At 37.9% G+C, this 20,548-nt stretch overlaps 1 non-coding gene across 1 annotated transcript; it reads left to right on the top strand.

Moving 5' to 3' along the window:
• Window positions 1-18,037: 18,037 nt before the first annotated feature.
• On the top strand, window positions 18,038-18,141 carry LOC131415515 (U6 spliceosomal RNA). The gene has a single exon (XR_009222480.1). It is a non-coding gene; the product is annotated as a U6 spliceosomal RNA (small nuclear RNA).
• Window positions 18,142-20,548: the final 2,407 nt, after the last annotated feature.

Here is a 20,548-nt window from a genome sequence, read left to right on the forward strand (position 1 = left end):
CTGACATGGCTGGGGACAAGCTAGCTTCTGGAACAACCCTGCTGCTCGCTGGGTCATTCAAATGCTGGAGAGATGGTCTAAAGAAAGTGGGCTTTGGTGATACCATGCAGAGAAGGGTTCCCCAGCAGCAGAGCTAGAGCCACATTGATAAGTTCCTTGCCCCATCCCTGTTCAGACACCTCCAGTGATATAGTAGAGCACAGAGCTACTGCATGTCCCTGCTAAGCTTCTCCTGTCTTCCTCATGCACATCTCCCATGCCACTCAAGTCTGCAGTAGTTCTCCACCTGAATTCACTGTCATTTTATCTTCCACCCATTTATCAATCAAGTATTCACTAAAGGATGGTGTTCTTTTACCTTCTGCTTTTTACTTTTTATTTTTTATTTAATTTATTATATGACATGAGTTGATCCCCTGCCTAGACTATGAGCTTACTGGTAATAGAAATGATATTTTTATCTTCTTCATCTTACCTCAGAGGGTCCCCTGTACAGTAGTATCAGTAAATACCCATTAACTAATGATCATTGAAACCATTTTGCCTCTGATTCGAATGTGTGGTGCCTCCTTTAATATATCTTGGGCTACATATTATTTTCTTTGCACATAAAGAGGGAAGAATTGTTTCTCTCTTAAATACACAGTTCCTTTCTCCCTGCTGTGTCATGGAAGATGAGAAAATTAAATTAATATCTAGCATTTATTAATCACTTATTATATGTCAGATACTATCTTTAGAATTGTATATGTATTACCAACATCAACTTCAAAATAAACAGATTATTAACACCAGCCCTCACAGGTTGATTGTGAGGATTGAATGAGGTAGTATCCTGTGAACAGTAAAACATGATTGAGATATGGATTGTGATGACCATGAGTCATTTTATCATAATGGTTGGATTTCACTCTGGAATACTGAAAGACTTATGGGATGGGTCACTTAAAGAGTAAGTTTCAGCAAGGGACAATCTACTTTAGGAAAAAGTCTGAGGTTATGGGGATGAGGCAGAGATTTTGGCCACAGAGGGAAGAACAAAACAAGTGAAGGGTCTCCAAAATATATTTCAAATTTCTGGTAAGTGCTAACCACCTTCTATTTCTGCCTAAAGTCACTCTGTTTCTTTCTCTAAAATTACTAACAATGTGCCTTTGATTTTGCATATTTTTCTTGACCCAATCATGGTTTTCTTTTCAATCTAGTTCCACTTATCCTGAGGGCTGCTGATTCAGCAATAGGTCTGAATACTCAAGCTTAAATGATATATATTTTAACTTGTTTTTAAAGGAAAGCTTTGTAATTCCTATAAGAAATGAATCATTAATTCTTCCATGACATTATATATGAAATCTACCCAGGAGCTCCCAAATACTCTCCAATTCAGAGGAGTCTAAAGTTCAGCAAACCAAGCTGATGTAGTATTATATTTGGCCTTTAAAAAAGGTCAGAATATTGTTCAATTGATGCCAACATCCATGAACTAAATGAAAAGGGGCTTGAGAAGATTGGATGTGGTTAAGAGTTTTACGGAATTCATGAGGCTCCTTAGTCACCGTAAAATAAAACACCCTAGCAAACCTTCTTGAGAGTAAATCCTGAGAGTATTTTGACATTGGATATGGGCAATCAACAGGACTATTTTCATTGAGTTTGGATGGGGGAGGCCATTTTTCAGTTTTCAAAATTCATAGCTCATATCCCTCCCCCCAGCATTGTTATTATTATTTTTATTTTTTATGAGGAGCCAAGAAAGAAACGAGACTTGGGTTAGATTTAAGCCTATGGCACAGTCAGGGTTAATACTCAGGATCTGGGCGTCATGGTTTGGCAATAAGACAATTGTATGAATGTTAAAATTTTCTAGCTTGCTACCTGTGGCAAGGTTAGAAAGTACCTTACATCCCATAAATGTCTTTGGTGCAGGTATCCACAACTGTAATGTCTTAGACTTTTTTATGCTATAATATTCTTCTGCATCTTATTTTGTCTTTCTTTAAAGAATACTTTTAAACAATTAATGTGTTTAGATATTTTTTAAAGGTCAAATCATAGTACAAGATTAATAATAAGAAATGGTAGGACCACTTTGTTCTCAATTCCTGCTCCCAGGGCGACAGATTCTTACCCTTTTAGCTATATTTTTCTTAACTTACATAATTCCAAATAATCTGCTTATGCTGCTATATTTCAATGGCAATTTTTGCTGTAATGATTGGCTCTCTAGATTAGAGCTGGGGATTCAGCACTATTACATGCTTCATATTTGTACCCCCCTTTCTTCCACCTCCCAGCATGGGCATGGCACTGTCTTAGGTCAAGTTTGTCCTCACTACGCATATTATTCTGTAGAAATTGTTCATGACTGAGTCATGAATGCACTGTGAGCACATTTTCTTTCTTGCTCAATATTTTGTCATTGCTAAAGGTAGTCATCAGCTCACTGGTAACTTCATCACGAATAGGGAAGATTTTTCAGCAGCTAGCCTGGAATTGATGCACATCTCTTTCACCCTCATTCTAGAAGTCAGAACTCAAGAACACAGCCACGTCTCCCTGGAAGGCTGGAAAGTAGAATCTAGGAGGAGTCTACAGGAACCAGAGAAAAAGAGATTTGATGAAACTCTTTTTTCATATCCTCTTCCTATTTGTCTTTCTTTACTTGTTTTAGTTGTTTAGCTGAGTTTGGAAGATAGAAAAGATACATTGAGAAACTTAATTAATCATGTTCAACTGAAAATTTTTTACTGTGTTTCCTCCTTCCTTCCTTCCTTCTTTTCTTTAATTTTCAAATCTTCTAGGAAAAAGATTTTATTTTGTCCTCTCAATAAATTGTTCTGTTAGTAGGAAGATGTTGATTTCGTTCTTGCACTTATTTACCATGTTCTGTGATGTAACTCAAAAAGGTTAAGTAATTTTTTCCCCAGGTCAGAAAGAAAGGAAGTTGAAGTTCATGCAAAAAACTTCTGAAGCTTGCCTACCTTACTGCGACTTCCTCTCTTGTTCTTTTTCAGCAGGATGTAAGTCCATATGCCTCTTTTTTTTTTTTTTGCCCTAAATGAAAGCAAGAGAAAAAACAAGAGATACCGGTGTCAAAAATGCACTTTGCTGAGCAGAAATACCTCTGATATTTTCAGAAAATTTCTATTGGGCTTGACTAGGCACCATACCTCCTAAATCCCATTTGATTTCTCTCACCATTACTTGATGGGTGAGCTTCCACATCAGATTCAGAGAAGAAGTTGGCTTCTGTCCTATGAAGAAAGCTCTCAAGACGGCCCATCAAAGCCCCATCAACACAGCACAAACTGAAACCTTACCTGCTGAAGGAACATAATATCAGACCTGAGATCCATGTGCTGTTGTAGACAAATCAGAGCCAACAATAAGAAAAGCCTGGCAACCACAGTGCCGGAAGAGGGATGTGAAATAAAATAGAATCTACTTCTATCTCTCTTATTATACAAAAACATTAATTGTATGTCAGCATAATGGATTGTCTGATAGCCTCATCACTATGCCCTAACTATAATAACTTAAGAAATATGTAAGATAACAGAAAACAAGTGTGTGTATTGAGCCAGGACTGTGCACTGAGCTTCATGCAGCTTAACTCATTCTATGTTCATAACTCTCTGTGTAGGTTCCATACTTTCTCATTTAAAAAAGATAAAACCGGGCCGGCCCTGTGGCTTAGCAGTTAAGTGTGCACGCTCTGCTCCTGGCGGCCCGGGTTCGGATCCTGGGCGCATACCGCTTCTCCGGCCATGCTGAGGCCGCGTCCCACATACAGCCCCACATACAGAAGGATGTGCAGCTATGACATACAACTATCTACTGGGGCTTTGGGGGGAAAAATAAATAAATAAAATCTTTATTAAAAAAATAACTAAAAAATAAAAAAGATAAAACCAAGAATGGGAGAGGTTAAAGAAAATGGATATCACCTTTTGAGAGAGGAATGGAACACCCAATAAAAAGGTTAGACAAGGAATAAGCGACAGAGAAAAGAAAAGCCATATGCAAGAGACAGCAGGGAGAATAGGTCCTTAAGAGAGATGCATGTTTAAGGGAGAAATGAAATGAGATTGGTGAGGAAGAGTGGAGCTAATTGTAGTTATTGATGAAAACCATCGATGGCTAAACTGAATAGTTGGTGTTACAAAAAAACAGGGATTACAATAGAGAAAGGTCTTCTTCAACCAGTGTTAAGGTACACCTTGTGTTAAAGTCATGACCAGAGTCTTGGTGTGCACAGTGCTCATCTCCCCTGGTAAAGAGGTAAATGAAGTCAATTGTATGGGTGTTTCTCTATGCGTCATCAACATACAGACATTTCTCAGTACCTGGATACTGGGATTGCGTTAAGAAGAGTCCATGGTTCTGATGCCGGCAAACAAGACTTGCTGCCCTTTCTTCATCCTCCCTTCATTGAATTTTAATGGATAAAAACATATATATCAATAAGTCACACTCTTTTCTGTTTCCAATTGTGCCTATTTCATAACAAAATTTTCCAAAACTACTCCATTTATCTGCACTTTCTCTCTCAAATCTGCTTTCCTAACTAAATGTTCTGTTTTTATTAAGAATGGCTGCTTTAAAAGATGCTCTTTTCTTAATGAAATCCAACCAAAATTTCTTTCATTTTCTTTCTTCTCTGGCACAGAGTCTCCCTGGTATCCATAATTGCCATTTTACCTTGCTGTCATTTAACCCGCAGTTCATTATTTGCTCCTTTTAAATGTAACCCTCTTAATTTCCTCAGAATGTCCTCGTTGCCAGCTGGCCTGTTCCCTGCAGATTTCCTGTGGCCAAATGTCGCACCTATGCACTTGCATCTTTGGTGATTTCTCCCAGCGTTTGTTTAGACCCTGTCAATCATTAGCTCACAATAAACAACAGCTTTGCAAATGGAGAGCAAGGCTCACCCAGTGATTGATGCTTCTGGATGCCTGTCTTTTCTCCTTGTGAGGATCACAAGGGTCCCCTCCCTTTATTTTGAGGGCTCTGCCATGGCTTATGGGAAAACAAGGCTACACTGCCAATACCAGGGCCTCTCTTCCTTTTCTCCTACTGCATTTCCTTATCGGTTGTGACAACATGCCACAATTAATGATAGCAGAAATACCCATCTTTGATACTGCATGCATCACACTCAGGTGTGATGGATTAGCAATCAAGGAAATTAATTCTGCCATTACAAAGTAAAATCTGAACTTTGAAGTTAGGCAATTGCATTGTATAGGGTTCAGTTATGAATTCAGCCATAAATATAACATTAGGCAAGCTTATTTAGCAGCAGAATAGTTTCAATAATGCCAGCTTTTTAGTTTCCCAAGCAATGGTTTGCAATTCTTTTCCACCGACCTCCTTCATTTCAGAGGGATATAAGGATTATCAAATTTCAAGGTCAGAAAGACACTCAATTATGTTGTGTATTTTTGACCAAGTAAATAATATTTCTAATAGACTGTTCATGGTCATGCACTCTTCAAAAATCAGTTCTTTCTTGACTGAGTAATTTAGCTTTGACAGAAGGCATCAGGCTTATTATAATATGCTTCTCTTGGTTTGAGAAGCCCTCAAATAACCAAAGTCCCTTGGTTACTTGTATTTCCCACAATATTTCACCTTCAAGGCTGTTTTATGTACTTTTACACAAAAATGAGCTTTGGAGCTCTCTTTCATTTGCTTCACAGACTTGGTTCTCAAGTCTCCAGTACAAGTTCAGTTGGAGCCAATACACACCAACTCTGAGATTGCTGAGGCTGTCAGATCAAACCAAGTAAAATAAAAACAACACCTAAACACTGTAAAATATGGTAAATAATCAAGACACATAAAGGTCTTTCACTAAGTGCAGTAATATATTTGAGAGAGAGGTAATTTTATATTAACCTTGGGTTTACATCGACAAAATCATGCTTCCACAGCCGTCGTGGGCACAGACTCAACTAATATCAATGGATCTATTAGTCCCACGTCTATTTCAGTTAAAGCTATTCTGCACAGGACAACATGGTAAATAGCCATTTGACCACTGCCTGCTGATCTGGTTTGGTAGATTGTAGATTTGAGTCTCCAGAGACTCAAATGAAAGGCAAAGTGTTCTCATATAGGATGGAGAAGTCCTTGGTGAGATCATAGGAAAAGACGAGGAGGCCTGGAAGAGTGTTGACTTTTATCCCTTCCCAAATCATCCACAAAAGGGACTTGATCCACTGATTTTCTCTGGTATCTTCTCCTTTCTGTTAGATACCAAAATTCTGATGAAAATACTAAACAAGCAGAACTCTACGAACTCTGCTAAATATCTCCCTCACTGATACCTTCATTATTTTAAATTTTTATTCTACTATTCTGAATCAGGGATGGGGCAGCTGAAGTATTTGATTAGAAAAAGGGACTTGCTCGATATATTCAGAGTCTAATTAAATTCTCAGAAGAATGTCAGAAAAATTTCAGAGAATCATTTCCAAATGTTTTAGACACACCAATTTTCGTTGTATTGGTTTGATTTATTAATTGTGAAATATTATTTATTTTTAAGATAGTTTCTGTGGAATCTATACATGGTAATACTATGTTAAATCTATTATTGAATGTGTCAGAAATGCTGTATTTCTCTAAAAACACTCCGATAATCAGACTTCACAATCTAAGCTGTCATTTCACCCAAGTAGTTTAAGTGAATGAGCTGCTTTCTCAATTGTTTGCATTTTTGTTGTTTATATAGTTTCATTCCATTCAGTTAAACACATATGTATTGGCAATTTCTGTATGCCAGTAGCTGTGCTGGTTTCTAGGAGTTAAGGACAATAATAATTAGAGATTGCTATTTTTATCACGGCTAGTGTATTACAAAATGGATCCATGAATGTTAGTTGAGTCCATGCTTGCAATGGCTATCACGGTCAGAGAGAACATGCTTCTCAGCTTCACTTGACACATGAGTAAACTAAAGTCAGGTGCTAAGCACATTTGTAGCAAATGGAAGTCTAGAACTCAGGTGCCTCTACATTCTGCCCAGTGTGCTTTCCAATTAAACATATTTTCCACTTTTGACATTTGTTTTAAGGGTCACAAAATTGAAATGGATGCCATACATTCAATGAGCCATTTAAAATATACAGAGGCAAAGGAAGATCTAGAGTATATGTCAAAAATTGAAGAGAACTTTTTCATAAACAAAATTTAAGTTTCCATATGATGAATACCTTTTTAATAACTGTTTCCCTGACTCTTTTCTTGTGAATTTCATATTTTAAAAATATGTTTCAAGAGAGAGAAACCAAGTATTCTTTAAGACACAATCTACCCCAGTAATTAGACATACAAATTCTTCTAATGTTGGCCTCTTGTTTTTGTGTTCATGCATTTTTGGCTACTCGAAGGCTCACTGTAAATTGAAAGCCTATCATGAAATAAATAAGATTTGAGGACAAAAATAAAGTGAAGAACTGAAAAATATATGTAAGTCTTGTTTCCTGATCACTCAATCATGTGACCATGATTATACTGTCATGTTCTTCACAGTTATTTGATCAAGATGGTGATGAAGAAGAAAGGAGCATGTTTCACTGCATTTACAAAATGCATTTTTTATTCCCTAGAGTGACAACAGCATGATTTATGTCCATGGAGTTAGGTGAAGTTCTGGATGTTAGTTTCAGATAGTGATATGCTTTCTTAAAAGCTCACACGGAATCACTCTCCACATATAGAAGTGTATTGGCCAGACTGTGAAAGAGAAGGATCTTGTTGTGGTAATACCAATTCTGCAGCATTCTTTATATTTCTAAAAACATATTCTTATAAATTATTTTTGCTTATAATAATTGCATCTGTGAGTAGGATGAGTATGTGTTGTGTGTATATCTTCTACACGTAAGCTTAAAATAAGATTTATAAGGTCTTCATTGTACGTAGCCTTGTTCCTCAAAAAACAAATTTAAATTTAATGTAAATATATGGTGTAATCATTAATTAATTTAATTATCCCAATAATTTTTTTTTTCAAAACACAGACTAGACATTGTTTATATTAAGAGATCACTGGCAGGTAGAATTGGGTGTTCATGAAGCATCAAGTTTGTTGATCATTTGTTGTGCATGACACAGGTGAGGAAGAGAAGGATTGTAAAGGTCAACTTACAATGAATCAAGATCATGGTAGGACACGAATGACTAATAGGGAACCTTAAATTTCTTGCAAATCTCTCATTCCTTCTTCCTCTCCCTGTGCCCAACCAATCTGCTCACTACACCTCTCTGTCCAAGAGCAGCTCCAGAGAGCCCCTCACTCTCCTTCATATATTGTCTTCAGACTGCAGATACAGTTTCCTTTCCTTCTTCCTTTTTTCCATTTTCAATATGTCTTTCTCCTGCTCCTGACAACTTGTTATCCAATGGTAGCCCTGGAATATTTATCAGATTGTTTTCAATCACCTTTAACTAGAGTCTTAGGCTCTTCAAGGAGACAGTTGACCAGCAAGACCAAAACTTCCAGCAGGTCACAAGAGAGGGTGAAGGTAATATGATAGAGCAGACCTTCTTTTCCTCCCCAGGTAACATAACTTTAATTGACTAAAAAAATTTACTTAGCATTCTCCTAATTACAGTATGAATGGATGGTTAAGAGCATAGATTTCAGAATCACACTTCTTGAGTTCAATTCTTGACTATTCCACTTACTAGCCACATGGCACCAGACAAGTTATTTAACTTCTGTGCCTCGATTCCCATAGCTGAGAAATATAAGTGTCAGTAGTACCAACTTTGAAGGGCTATTACAGGATGCAATTTCTCAATGTATGAAATACTTAGAATAATGCCTGACATAGTAGAGTGCATATAGGGTTTACTTATATTAATGTACAAATTAATTTATTTAATCTTCAAACAGTGTTAATGATAAGTATTAAATTGCTTGCATGTGATCAAAAACTAGGAAACGTTTGAGCCAGCATTTGAACTCAGGCTGACTCTAGAAACTGCAATCGTTTTATGATGATTTTAACAGTTTGAAGACAACGCTTCACTCTATATGGCGAAGGCCTAATGTTATACCTAACAAATTGAAGTTATTTTGAAAACAGCTTCATGACCAAAAGGTATAAAAGACAGCCAGGGGCAGGTGTGATCATGCCAGTGTCCCTCCAGTCACTTTCTGCAGAGAGCTGTTTTCTTTGTCTTCGTGAATGTGGGCTCAATTCCTTTTTCTAAAGTGTAGGTATATGCCTTTTGCATCACCAGCCTCCTAACTAAGCCCGTCACTGATGAATGCTAAATACATGTGTACAGAGATTACACTTGCAGTAATCCTGTCTCATGGGGATATAAACCCATTTCTGGAAATAAACAGAAAAAAGAATCCTCTGACAACACAAATTAATTGTCATAAAAACCCACCATAAAAGGCAGGTACTTTGGTTCTTCTTTGAACATCTAACAACTTTGATTTAACATCCCACACTTGATTATTTGCTTATTCATAACAGAGCATATTTTAAGTTTCAAATTAGAGAGGAGAGAGAGGTTTTGTTTGAATCAGGCAGACTGACATTTGCAAGAAATTATAGTTAGTAACAGTAAAGCGTTATACAAAAAAGTCAGAGGAAAGATAAAGTGTATAGTTCCAGATAGCAAGGAAATAACCGTAGTAGTAACTGTGACTTATCAAGCAATGGTTAAATGATGTTTAGTGTTCTCTGTGATCAGCCAGCTTAGAAAGATCTCCATCACACTACGCTGAAATAAGCTTATTTTTGACTTGTGAAACTAGATTCTGGTTATCTGGAAAATACCTCTTCCCTTATAATGCCAAATAAATTAAATGATAATTTAATATGTTCTATATAGAACACAGCCGTTCTATGATGATCATTCAGCATATACATTTTCTTGTTAAACTGAATACTTATTCAAATAGAGATTGAAATTTCACAAAGAGGCTATTCACAAGAAACATTGGTCACTCTTGATAATATGCATCATAATTAGTTTTATAGATATTACTCTTAATGTTCAGAGTAGAGAAGGAACATACCAGAAATCTGGAGGCTTGCAGATATTTCATCCAATACAGAAAATAACTTCTGAAACTGTATTCCATTCTTCTGCTTTCTTAGCTCATAATTTGGTTCTGATTGAGAAAGAAAAAAAATTCTCAGAAGATTCAGAGGTTCAAATCATATTAGCACTCAAAAGTTTGGATGTGTCTTCAAATCTCCTGGGCCTGAAAATGTTGGCTGCAAATGCCATGAAAAAAACTGTTTCTTCACAGAGTTTCTGGCAGTTCGACTCCTGCTCCTGGCCAGAAGTTCAAGTGCAGAGATGCATGAAATTGAACAATGATAATAATAAAAACTTTTCTGAAACCAGTTTGAAGCTGCAAACGTGGGATTTTTAGGTCTATCTAAGCTGGGGAAATGGCTCAGGTACAATTTTATAGTCAAATGGGCTCATCTTCTTTCCTTCTTTCTCATTTGGTTCCCATCACATGATAATTTTACCCCTTTATTAAGGAATTCAAACTTCAGCACCACTGAACTGATACCTGTTAATTATTTGGAGTCTGATTAGCTCATTTGTTGGCTAGCAAGACCCCTTTGTTCTGTCTCTTTTTGTGAGCAATAGGAATTTCAACTCAATGAATCTTGCTCTTCTCTCACATGTGTGCTTGAATATACTGTGAGAGCTGGTTAAAGTTATTGGGTGAGGTACCACGAATTTGGAAGATTGTCTCTACATTTCATTACTTCTAGACCTTCTCCTTTATCTTATTAGTGGGAACACAATATGAGAGTCTGTGTCCAAACACTCCCTGGGGCCATTGTCATTTCTGGAGAAAGAATCCCTATGTAAAAAAAGGTAGGTAATTCAGTAGTAAAATTTCATGTGCATCTTAAAATATTGGCCCTAACACAAGAGCCTGCAAAAGGGAAAGCGAATGTAACCTTATTTGTCTCCCTTTTAATCTGATTCCTTTTTCTCCTTTCTAAAAGCTCTATGCATTATTTCCGGAATATAAAATAAAGTCCTCTTGGATTAATAGCAAAGATGAATAAATGAGTTGTTAAAAATCATAATCTCACAAAAGAGATGTTTATGGTATCTTAACATAAGCAGATGTTAAACATTACCTGTTACTCATTTCAACAAAGAATGGGATGTTCCTCTGAAGCACATTCTACTATGCTAACATAATTGAGAGATCTCTGGGTGACATATTGGTGCAGAGTCTCTCAATTATTCCTGATACATGATTTAAGATGGTACAGACGGAAAGGGATGAACAAATAATATATTGATTCATTTAAATATCTAGGATTTCATGAAGGAGTTACCAGAAGTCCTAACATTATTTTCCAAAGTCAATCATACATGGTCAGCCTCTATAAAAGTTCATTCTTTTGGAGCTGCAAAATATCGAAGACCCTTTAATAATTTGCACTTGGCATTTTGTGTGGTCGTATAAATGCTCTGCTCATTTTTCCTTGCAGACATATTCATTTAGTCAGGGATTATTTTTATATAGACGGATTATGGTGATTAGAAATTTCCAAAGGAGTTTGCATTCACAATAAATACTGATGATTTTAGCCTACTGAGAAGTTGTTTATAGCAGTTTGTTTTCTTAGCTCGAGTGCATAAGTCTAGCTTTAGAAGCAGCAGGGCCAATCAACCACAAAAGAACTATTTTATGGGCAACCCAGTAATTCGAATTGCTAGGAAAAAGAGAAAGTAAAGAATTTTCAGAAATGACCACTATTGACTTGTTCATACAGTGGATGGCGTTTGGCTTCATCTGGGGGGTAATTGGACCAGGGGATTGCAAATCCATAGCAACACAAGGCTTTCCTTACAAGACAGTTAACGCACCATCAATCAGCTAGTAGGAATAGTTGCTGTGTTGCAGTCTAAGTATGTTTTCATTTAGCTCATTTGCACTTCAAAGCTGAAGTCGATAATTCAGGGCCAAGTAGGGACAATTTGGGCTATTTCCCTTTTGTGGCGTATGAACACAAGCTGAGAAAATCTCGAAATTCATTTGCACAGGGCATTACTGGCCAGACTTGGCAAAGCAGAGGAGCTGTCAGTTTCCTATAGGTAGGTATTATCACTATGAATAAATCCTTTGAGAGCAAGGGTCTCCAGGTAAACATGGTTTGCTCTCTGTTGATGATCAATGGTTTTATTACATAAAACATAAGAATACTCTTTGTTTTACAATCGATCTCAGAATCTTATCTTCAGCAAAACACTTGTGTGGTGAATTAACAAGTCCAACCAATCATCTTCACGGATTCAGAAATGTTTGGTGAATGGAAGGAAGGGTACTGTGATGGAAAGGTGAGCTCTGTCTAGGTCAGAGGCAAAGTGGCTAGATTATTACCAGGAAGTAAAAACACCATCGAGGCGGTGCAAAAAGGCAATTATAACCCTTTTTGTTGAAATAGCATTTAATAAAAACTCTCAGTGACCACTGTAGTACCATTAACACCTAAGGAATGTTGTGTTTCCAGTACTTTGTTCTTTGTTCCTTTATTCAATTTCAGATTTTACAAAAATGTTCTAAGCACCTGCTTTGTGTGCTGAGACGTCGTTTTCCAAATTTCACAGGGCAATCCTGCAAAGTTGGCCCCATCATCCCTCTCTGTCTCCACATACCTGCTACAGTCAACAGTCGCTTACTATTCACCATGTTAGAGGATTTTTTTTGTGTGTAAGGAAGATTAGCCCCGAGCCAACACCTGTTGCAGGTCCTCCTCTTTTTTGCTGAAGATGATTGGCCCTGAGCTAACATCTGTGCCATCTTCCTCTACTTTATGTGGGACACCTGCCACAGCATGGCTTGATAAGCGGTGCGTAGGTCCACGCCTGGAATCTGAACCTGTGAACCCCGGGCCACCGAAGTAGAGCAGGCGAACTTAACCACTACACGACCAGGCCGGCTCCCACGTTAGAGGATTTTACAAACCTTATTTTTATGAGCTGCTCATGTAGTTCCATGAGAGATGGTCACATTTAAAGTGATTGGCTCAACCCACTGAGTAAGCCTTTTTGTCTGAATTATTTTTAATTTTTTTAATTTTTATTTATTTATTTATTTATTTTTTTCCTCCAAAGCCCCAGTAGATAGTTGTATGTCATAGCTGCACATCCTTCTAGTTGCTGTACATGGGACATGGCCTCAGCATGGCCGGAGAAGCGGTGCGTCGGTGCGCGCCTGGGATCCGAAACTGGGCCGCCAGCAGCGGAGCGCGTGCACTTAACCACTAAGCCGTGGGGCCGGCTGGCCCTGAATTATTTTTAAACCAATGCTTACTAAGTGCTTTTATTTTGTGCCCAGTACTGTACAAAGCATTTTATGTACCAGACATGATCTCATTTAATCATCAAACCATCCTATGGGCCATTCACTAACCTTGTGCTCATTTTACAGATGAAAAATTGAGGCGGAGAGAAATTAGGAGACTTGCTCAAAGTTAAGTCACTTGCCCAGGTTTTTCTGGCTGAGCAGAGATCTTAACTCAGGTTTCCTGATTCCAAATCTGGAGCTTTTATATTACACATACTGCCTTTCGTGCCTATGACACAGGGTAATACACTGTGATATTTGGATACACGACAATGGCTTCCTTACAGAGGATGTGAGCATTTCCAAAAGGGATGACTCATCTTGTGATGATACCTGCCTGGCTTCTCACATTCTGCCTATCCTGGCCTCCTGCCACCTGTTGCATCTTTCTGTCTACTCATTCTCCAATACCCATCTTTGTTTAAATTGGGTCATTTGCTCATCGAACCTTGAATACTCCATGCTCAGCCTAAAGCTCCATGTGGTTGCCGGCCTAGAATGCCACTTTCCTTATCCTCTCATCACTGAATACCAAGATTGAGACTTTCTGGGCTCGCCCCCCACCACATCACTTTGCTCCTAATGAGCTCCCTTTCCTCAGTTTCATGCAAATTCACAATTAATTACATTCTATCTGTTATTGCCTGCTTTCAGTCATCTTGAAACATTTTCAATAAATCTTTCCTAAATCTCACACCTATATCTATGGTAATCTTATTCACACCAAGAGAAGAAGGATTGTTTGTAATCTTTATTGAGTGCTAGACTTCTGCCTTATACTATGCCAGGGACTTTTCAAAAATTGCCTTGAAGGCCAGCCCCGTGGCTTAGAGGTTAAGTGCCCGCTTTCCTCTACTGGCGGCCCCAGTTCGGATCCCAGGCACACACCAACGCACCGCTTCTCAGGTCATGCTGAGGCAGCGTCCCACATACAGCAACTAGAACGATGTGCAGCTATGACATACAACTATCTATTGGGACTTTGGAGAAAAAAAAAAAGGAGGAGGATTGGCAATAGATGTTAGCTCAGAGCTGGTTTTCCTCAGCAAAAAGAGGAGGATTAGCGTGGATGTTAGCTCAGGGCTGATCTTCCTCACAAAAAAAAATTGCCTTGAAACTAGTCTATGAAGTATAGATTATTGTGACCATTTTACAGGACAAAAATTGAGGTTTTGAGAGATGAGTAAATTGTCCAAGACAATGCTAATGGCACAGCCAGGACCCACAAGTCATTATCCCCAGAGCCTGTATCTATTTCACATTACACTGACTATTCTCCCCGGTGATATTTTTTTCATTCATCCTCTCACTAGTTCACGTAACAACTTTTAAGATAGTCTAGTGAAACAAACACAAAAAAGAGTCTGGAAAGGTCTTGAGTAGGTCTCAGCAGATAACGTCAGGCACACTGGCCTGATTTGGGTGGGCAGGTAACCTCTCCTTGGAACCCTCAAATCACAGGCTCAGGGGTAGAAATATGTAGGTCAGGGCAAGGTGGGCTCCTGGGTAGTCCCTCCTGTTGGGAGAGCTCACTCCTCTAGAGGATGTTTGAACAGTAATTTTGCCCTGTGTTGCTGCAAAAAGAAGATATTTTAAGCAGAAGTTTCCACAATGACTCTTTTCAAATTTGCATGCTTTCCTTTGTTTTAAAATTACTGCCATCATCTAATGAGGAGAAATACGTTAAATTAATCAAAGGAAATTTTAGACTGAACATCAAAAAAAAAAATCTGCTAATAGTGAGATCCATTAGACTCTATTAGAAGCCCCATTGATTGAGTCATTTAACAGAAGACCAGAGACCCCTAAGATGATTCTGAGACTCCCCCAGGCCAGGGGAGAGAGAAACAGATGGAGCCCACAGGCCTCTCAGTCTCTAATGTGGATGATTTTTTCTGAATTCCCTCATTTTGCCTTCTTGTCAACAAATCCTGCCATCATTTCACTCACATCTTTGCAGCATTTTTCCAGAGCTGTTAACAGAAATCATTTTACAGAGAGTGGGAAAGAATGTCATTTTGTCATTTTCTTGGGGGAGTGGAGGGAAGAACAGGCGGGCTCTGCTTCCTAAGGCTTTCACGATGAAAAAAGAAGGGGAGAGTGAGACCTGCCGGCTCGTGGGGTACAAGAAACAACTTCACTTGGCAGCGCCATGCAGAAATAGTAACTGGAAACTCCCTAGTCAGCCTCTCTCTTTATTAACTAGAAGGAGGAACAATTTGGGACCACATTGACACCCCCAAACTTACTGGCACTAATGAGCTGCATGAACTTAATCATTACATTATATCTGAAAAGTAAGAGGCACCTTAATGATCATCAAGTATAACCTCCTTCTTAATGCAGGAACTCCTTTTAATTACAGAATTCCTGCGAGATGGCCATGGGAAGCTCATTATTTCATTGAACTCTCCATTCCATGGTTAGTTGTTCATTTGTTAAGAAAGTCACCCTTTTATTGATCTAGGACGTTCATTCATTAGTACTTGCTTTCCCCTTTGGAATAATAATAATAATGTATGATAAAAACAGTTATAATAATGATGATGATGATGATGATGAGTAGTATATTTTTCTATATACTAGGCATAAAAATTTGCATGTGCGGACTAGCCCGGTGGTATAATGGTTAAGTTCACGTGCTCCGCTTCCACAGCCCGGGGTTCACAGGTTCATATTCTGGTCACAGACCTACACACCACTCATCAATCCATGCTGTGGCGGCATCCCATATACAAAATAGAGGAAGATGGGCACAGATGTTAGCTCAGGACCAATCTTCCTCAGCAAAAAGAGGAAGATTGGCAACAGATGTTAGCTCATGGCCAATCGTCCTCACCAAAAAAAAAAAAATTTACATGTGTTTATGTTTTTATTTATCATCACAAAAATCTTATGTTATACTCTAGGCATTATTGCTTGCCCCTATTTTACAGAAGGAGGCATTGAGACCTAGAGTACTAGAGTGACCTCGTTGAGGGGCACACAGCTAATAAATGGAGAGTTTGGATTTGTGCCCAATTCTGCTTGATTGCAGAATTCAATTTCTTATGTGCTCTGCATACTGGACACACAAAAAAGCTTCTAGCTCCTCATTTTATACACTCAAAATACATTGTCTCCTCATTCCTTTTTTTTCTGGGTTGCACATGCCAGTTCCCTTAAACATTCCTTAATTAATATGACTTTCAGTCACTACATGATCATGGTTGATTTTATTTTAGAAGTTTCTAGCTTTATTTCCTAATGTATGGAACCTTGAACTGGAAAGAATACTGAAAATGTGGTTTGACAACTGCAGCCTATAGAAAATTCTATGGCCACCCTTCATCACTTTTCAAAATCAAGTTTCTGCATCTGCAAAAGTTATTCATAGCAATGATAATTGACATTAGAAGAATATCAAAGTACAAAACTTTAAGGAGATAGAAAATACATTTGAGAAGACCCTGTTTTCAGATCAGTAGGCTTCTTTGAATTCATTTGAAACATCGCCATTTTCTCTGTAAAACTGAGTATAGAAGTTAGTTTAAATGATTTCCTACTCAATGTGAGGATGCAGAGCTACATCTCCCTCCGTTTGCTGAAATTTGGGGTGAATGTGCTCCCTCTCACCTGCCCCAAAAGCAACTACACAGTGGGTACATCATTCTTGTAGATTCAACAGCCCTGCTGTAAGCTTCTGGCAGAGGTACTGTTGCTAAGAGCAGCTCAGGCTTTCAGATTAGTCAGAAAGAGAAGTGAGAACTAGGTGTGACTGTCTTTGGACGGCCAAGGAAAATCGAGCAGCAGGAAATGTATAGGCATTATTCCCACAGCTATAGCGGGAGTTGGGGCCATCGCAAAGATTATTGGCTGCTGAAGACTTTGCCTGGGACTCTCTAGAAAGCTCTGGTGCTGATGTGGAAATTGTGCTGAACAAGAACAGGTCTGAGAAACCTGTGGGGTAGGCGGGAGAAGTAAGCTAGTATGTCTTCAAGGAACACATACACATTCCAGGCAAGTAGCAAGACCGGTGCCAAAAGAAGCAAACAGACCTAGTTCAAAGAGGAAAATAGTAGTAAAAATGGTAGTTATAGTAATAAAATGATATTATATATAATAAAATAATATCAGTAATATAAGGCATCAAACATGGAGATAAGGAGAAAAGGGGGCCTTTGGAGTCAGGCTATTGCTATACCTTTCTATACCCTTTTCCATGTGACTTAATCACGTCCATGTCAATAACAATCTTCAAGAAAGTGTCTTAGAAAAGTATCATATTGCAATGAAAAGTAGACAACTATTAAATGTCGGGAGTTCTTGGTTACAATTCTGGTCATTAAGTAGTATTGTGATTGGAGGCACTTTCTATGATTAGATTAACATATATAAAGATAAAAAGAATAGTAATGCAGAATGCCTTAAAATCACACCTCTCCCTCACTCTACCTCTCCAGTTACCTGATCCCTATTCTTGTTACTTTTTAAAAGTTTGTTTCTTGTGGAAGTTACTCCCATAGTTCTAAGCAAGGTGTTGATATGACTTTTTATTGATTTATGAAATCTAGGCATTATCCTTTCCTATCTATTGAAAATGAAGATTTAGCTCTCTTAAATGACCCCAACTTCCCCTCCTCCACTCTACTCTTAGTTAATGTTTCCATCTTTCAGTTGGTTAAATCTTTAGTACTTGTTTTGGCAGCACAAATACTAAAATTGGAATGATATAGAGATCAGCATGGCCCTTGCTCACGGATGACATGCAAATTTGTGAAGCATTCCATATTTTTACGGAATATTATTTAGCCTTAAGAAAGAATGAAATTCTAACACATGCTACAACTTGGAAGACACTTGAAGACATTATGCTAAGTGAAGTAAGCCAGACAAAAAAGGACAAATATTATATGATTCTACTTATACGAGATACCTAGAATAGTCAAATTCATAGAGACAGAAAGTAGAATGGTGGTTACCAGGGGCTGGGGAGTGGGGACAATAAGGAGTTGTTGCTTAATGGGTAGTTTAATTATGGAATTTTGTATTGGTAATACCCAACATTTACCAAGGTCTAGTTAAACAAACAAACAAAAAAAGATATGGCAAAATAAAGGGCTATTGATTCAAATCCTGACTTTCATCTGCCTTCCATTTTCCTATGCTGTTCGTTTCAAACAGCTTAAAAACCATGAAAAGATGCTGATGTACCTTGTATCCAGGAAACATTAAAAATATCCCCCTGTGTTCTAGCTGCCCAAACTCACACGCATGGCTCTCAGTGAGAACATTGTTGATGGCTCTGCAGATGCACAAAATGCAACACAGTCCTTTGAACATACCTGATTGCAATGACTTAATTGAAAAAAACTAAAAGATGGTAAAAGTAGCACGTATCGGAAAAACTGAAACATTTCATTAGATTTTCCGTTTGCATTTTAGAAGATGTTATATCTCAAAGAATCTTGAATTCAGGTTTTATTATTTTAGTTTTCTGTATCTATAATTATTCTCCAAGTTGTTTTCCTCAGTTCTTATAAGAATACATCTGGTGCTTCTGAAAAATATTTTCACAAGTGGGTACGGTGATTTGTTGGTACTTATATCCATCCTATGTTGGGTATATGAATTGTGCCTACTCCAAATGTCCAGCATCAAGAGCAGCATGGTTTTCATAATCTACCCAGAACTCTCTTCTGTCCACCTGTTTTTATTAACTCACTCTGCTTTTCCCCTCCCTAAACTTCTAGGCTCTTCATGATGTAGTCTGGTTCCTGGTAAGGATTCAGCATCCTGCTCCCTCTGATATCACGTTTGTAGCTTCTTCTCATTTATACCAACCTTACCTCTCTTATTCACAATAACATGTCCAAGTCTCTTTGGACTCCACGTTTCTTAGCATTTTTTTTTTCTTTAAGATTGGACAGATGGGCACAGTCCAACATGGATGGGGAGAAGAAGGAGCAAAAGAGGTTTCTCTAATATGAGCTCTGTGCATCAAGCCAGAGTCAAATATTAGACTGCATTTAAGGAGAAAAACCGTTTGTCAAAGCTAGAGTAGTTGTGGTGTCAGGTATGTGGAGAATACTGAAATAGGGAGAAATAGGCTGGAAAAAGTCAACTGCAAGTGGCCTAGGTGATGTCAGAGACAAGGGCTGGAGTTCTCAGCTGTGCTTTTGTGCCTGATGACACTTTATAAACAAGAGAGAATATTTGAAATTGAAATTTGAATCTCATACTACTTATTATCCATTGAAATAAAACATGAAGGATTCCTGTGTTTATCAAAGATCCAATAGACACATACTAATCAATGCATTATAGTGAAAATTATCGAAAATTTAATAGTGACTAAGGCATTACCCTCAAAGAAGCCTCATATTTGGCAGGAGAGACAGAGAAGGACACACATAATGGAGTGATAGAAGAGAAAAAAGGGATGACAATATTTTGTAGGTAGCAGTACAAATTGTTTAGAGATGAAAGGATACAATATATTTATGGATGTAGTTTTTTTAAAAAAAATTTTCCATCCTAGCCTTTGGACCCACAGAATCAAGGCAGCCATTATCCCTACTGGGAGCACATGGGAGATGAGAAACAGCAAGGACAGCTTGCCAAGTAGCTTTATCGTGGTCCATGGCAGGGCATAGGGTAGGGTTTCTATTTATTGAAAGTGTCCTGAGAGTGGCCAGAAAAGAAATTCCTTTTAATCACTTCTGTTTGCCTATAAATTGTGAATACTTTACTTAATAAAAATATTTCAAATTATGCCTTCTGGTAAGTCATCTTGCCTAATTACGAGTCCAAATCTTTCCATTGATTTTCTCACAGGAGAACTTGAAGATACTTTTCTACTCCTTCAATCCTTTTTGAAAATTAACAAGAAACATGAATCGCCACTGATATTTTGGTCCAGTTCCGGATGTGTCTTTAGACAACTATAACTTTTAAAGCATTCTGTTCACTAATGTGTTTGTTTATACACCTACAGTATATTTCATTTACAATAAAGTCTCCCATTTAGCCATTTTGCCAAAGGAAAGGTCATTCTGTGGCTAACATCACTCATCTTACTAGAGAGAATACCTCAAACCATCGCTATATATGGCTTAGTTATTCAACTCAGCAGAGCTGTTTCTTTTTCCATTGTCTTTGCCTTCAGTGTTCTAAGAATCTGGAAAATTCCTGCATTTCTAG

This window comes from Diceros bicornis, chromosome 16, assembly GCF_020826845.1.
Source record: "Diceros bicornis minor isolate mBicDic1 chromosome 16, mDicBic1.mat.cur, whole genome shotgun sequence".
In the NCBI taxonomy this organism is placed as follows: domain Eukaryota; kingdom Metazoa; phylum Chordata; class Mammalia; order Perissodactyla; family Rhinocerotidae; genus Diceros; species Diceros bicornis.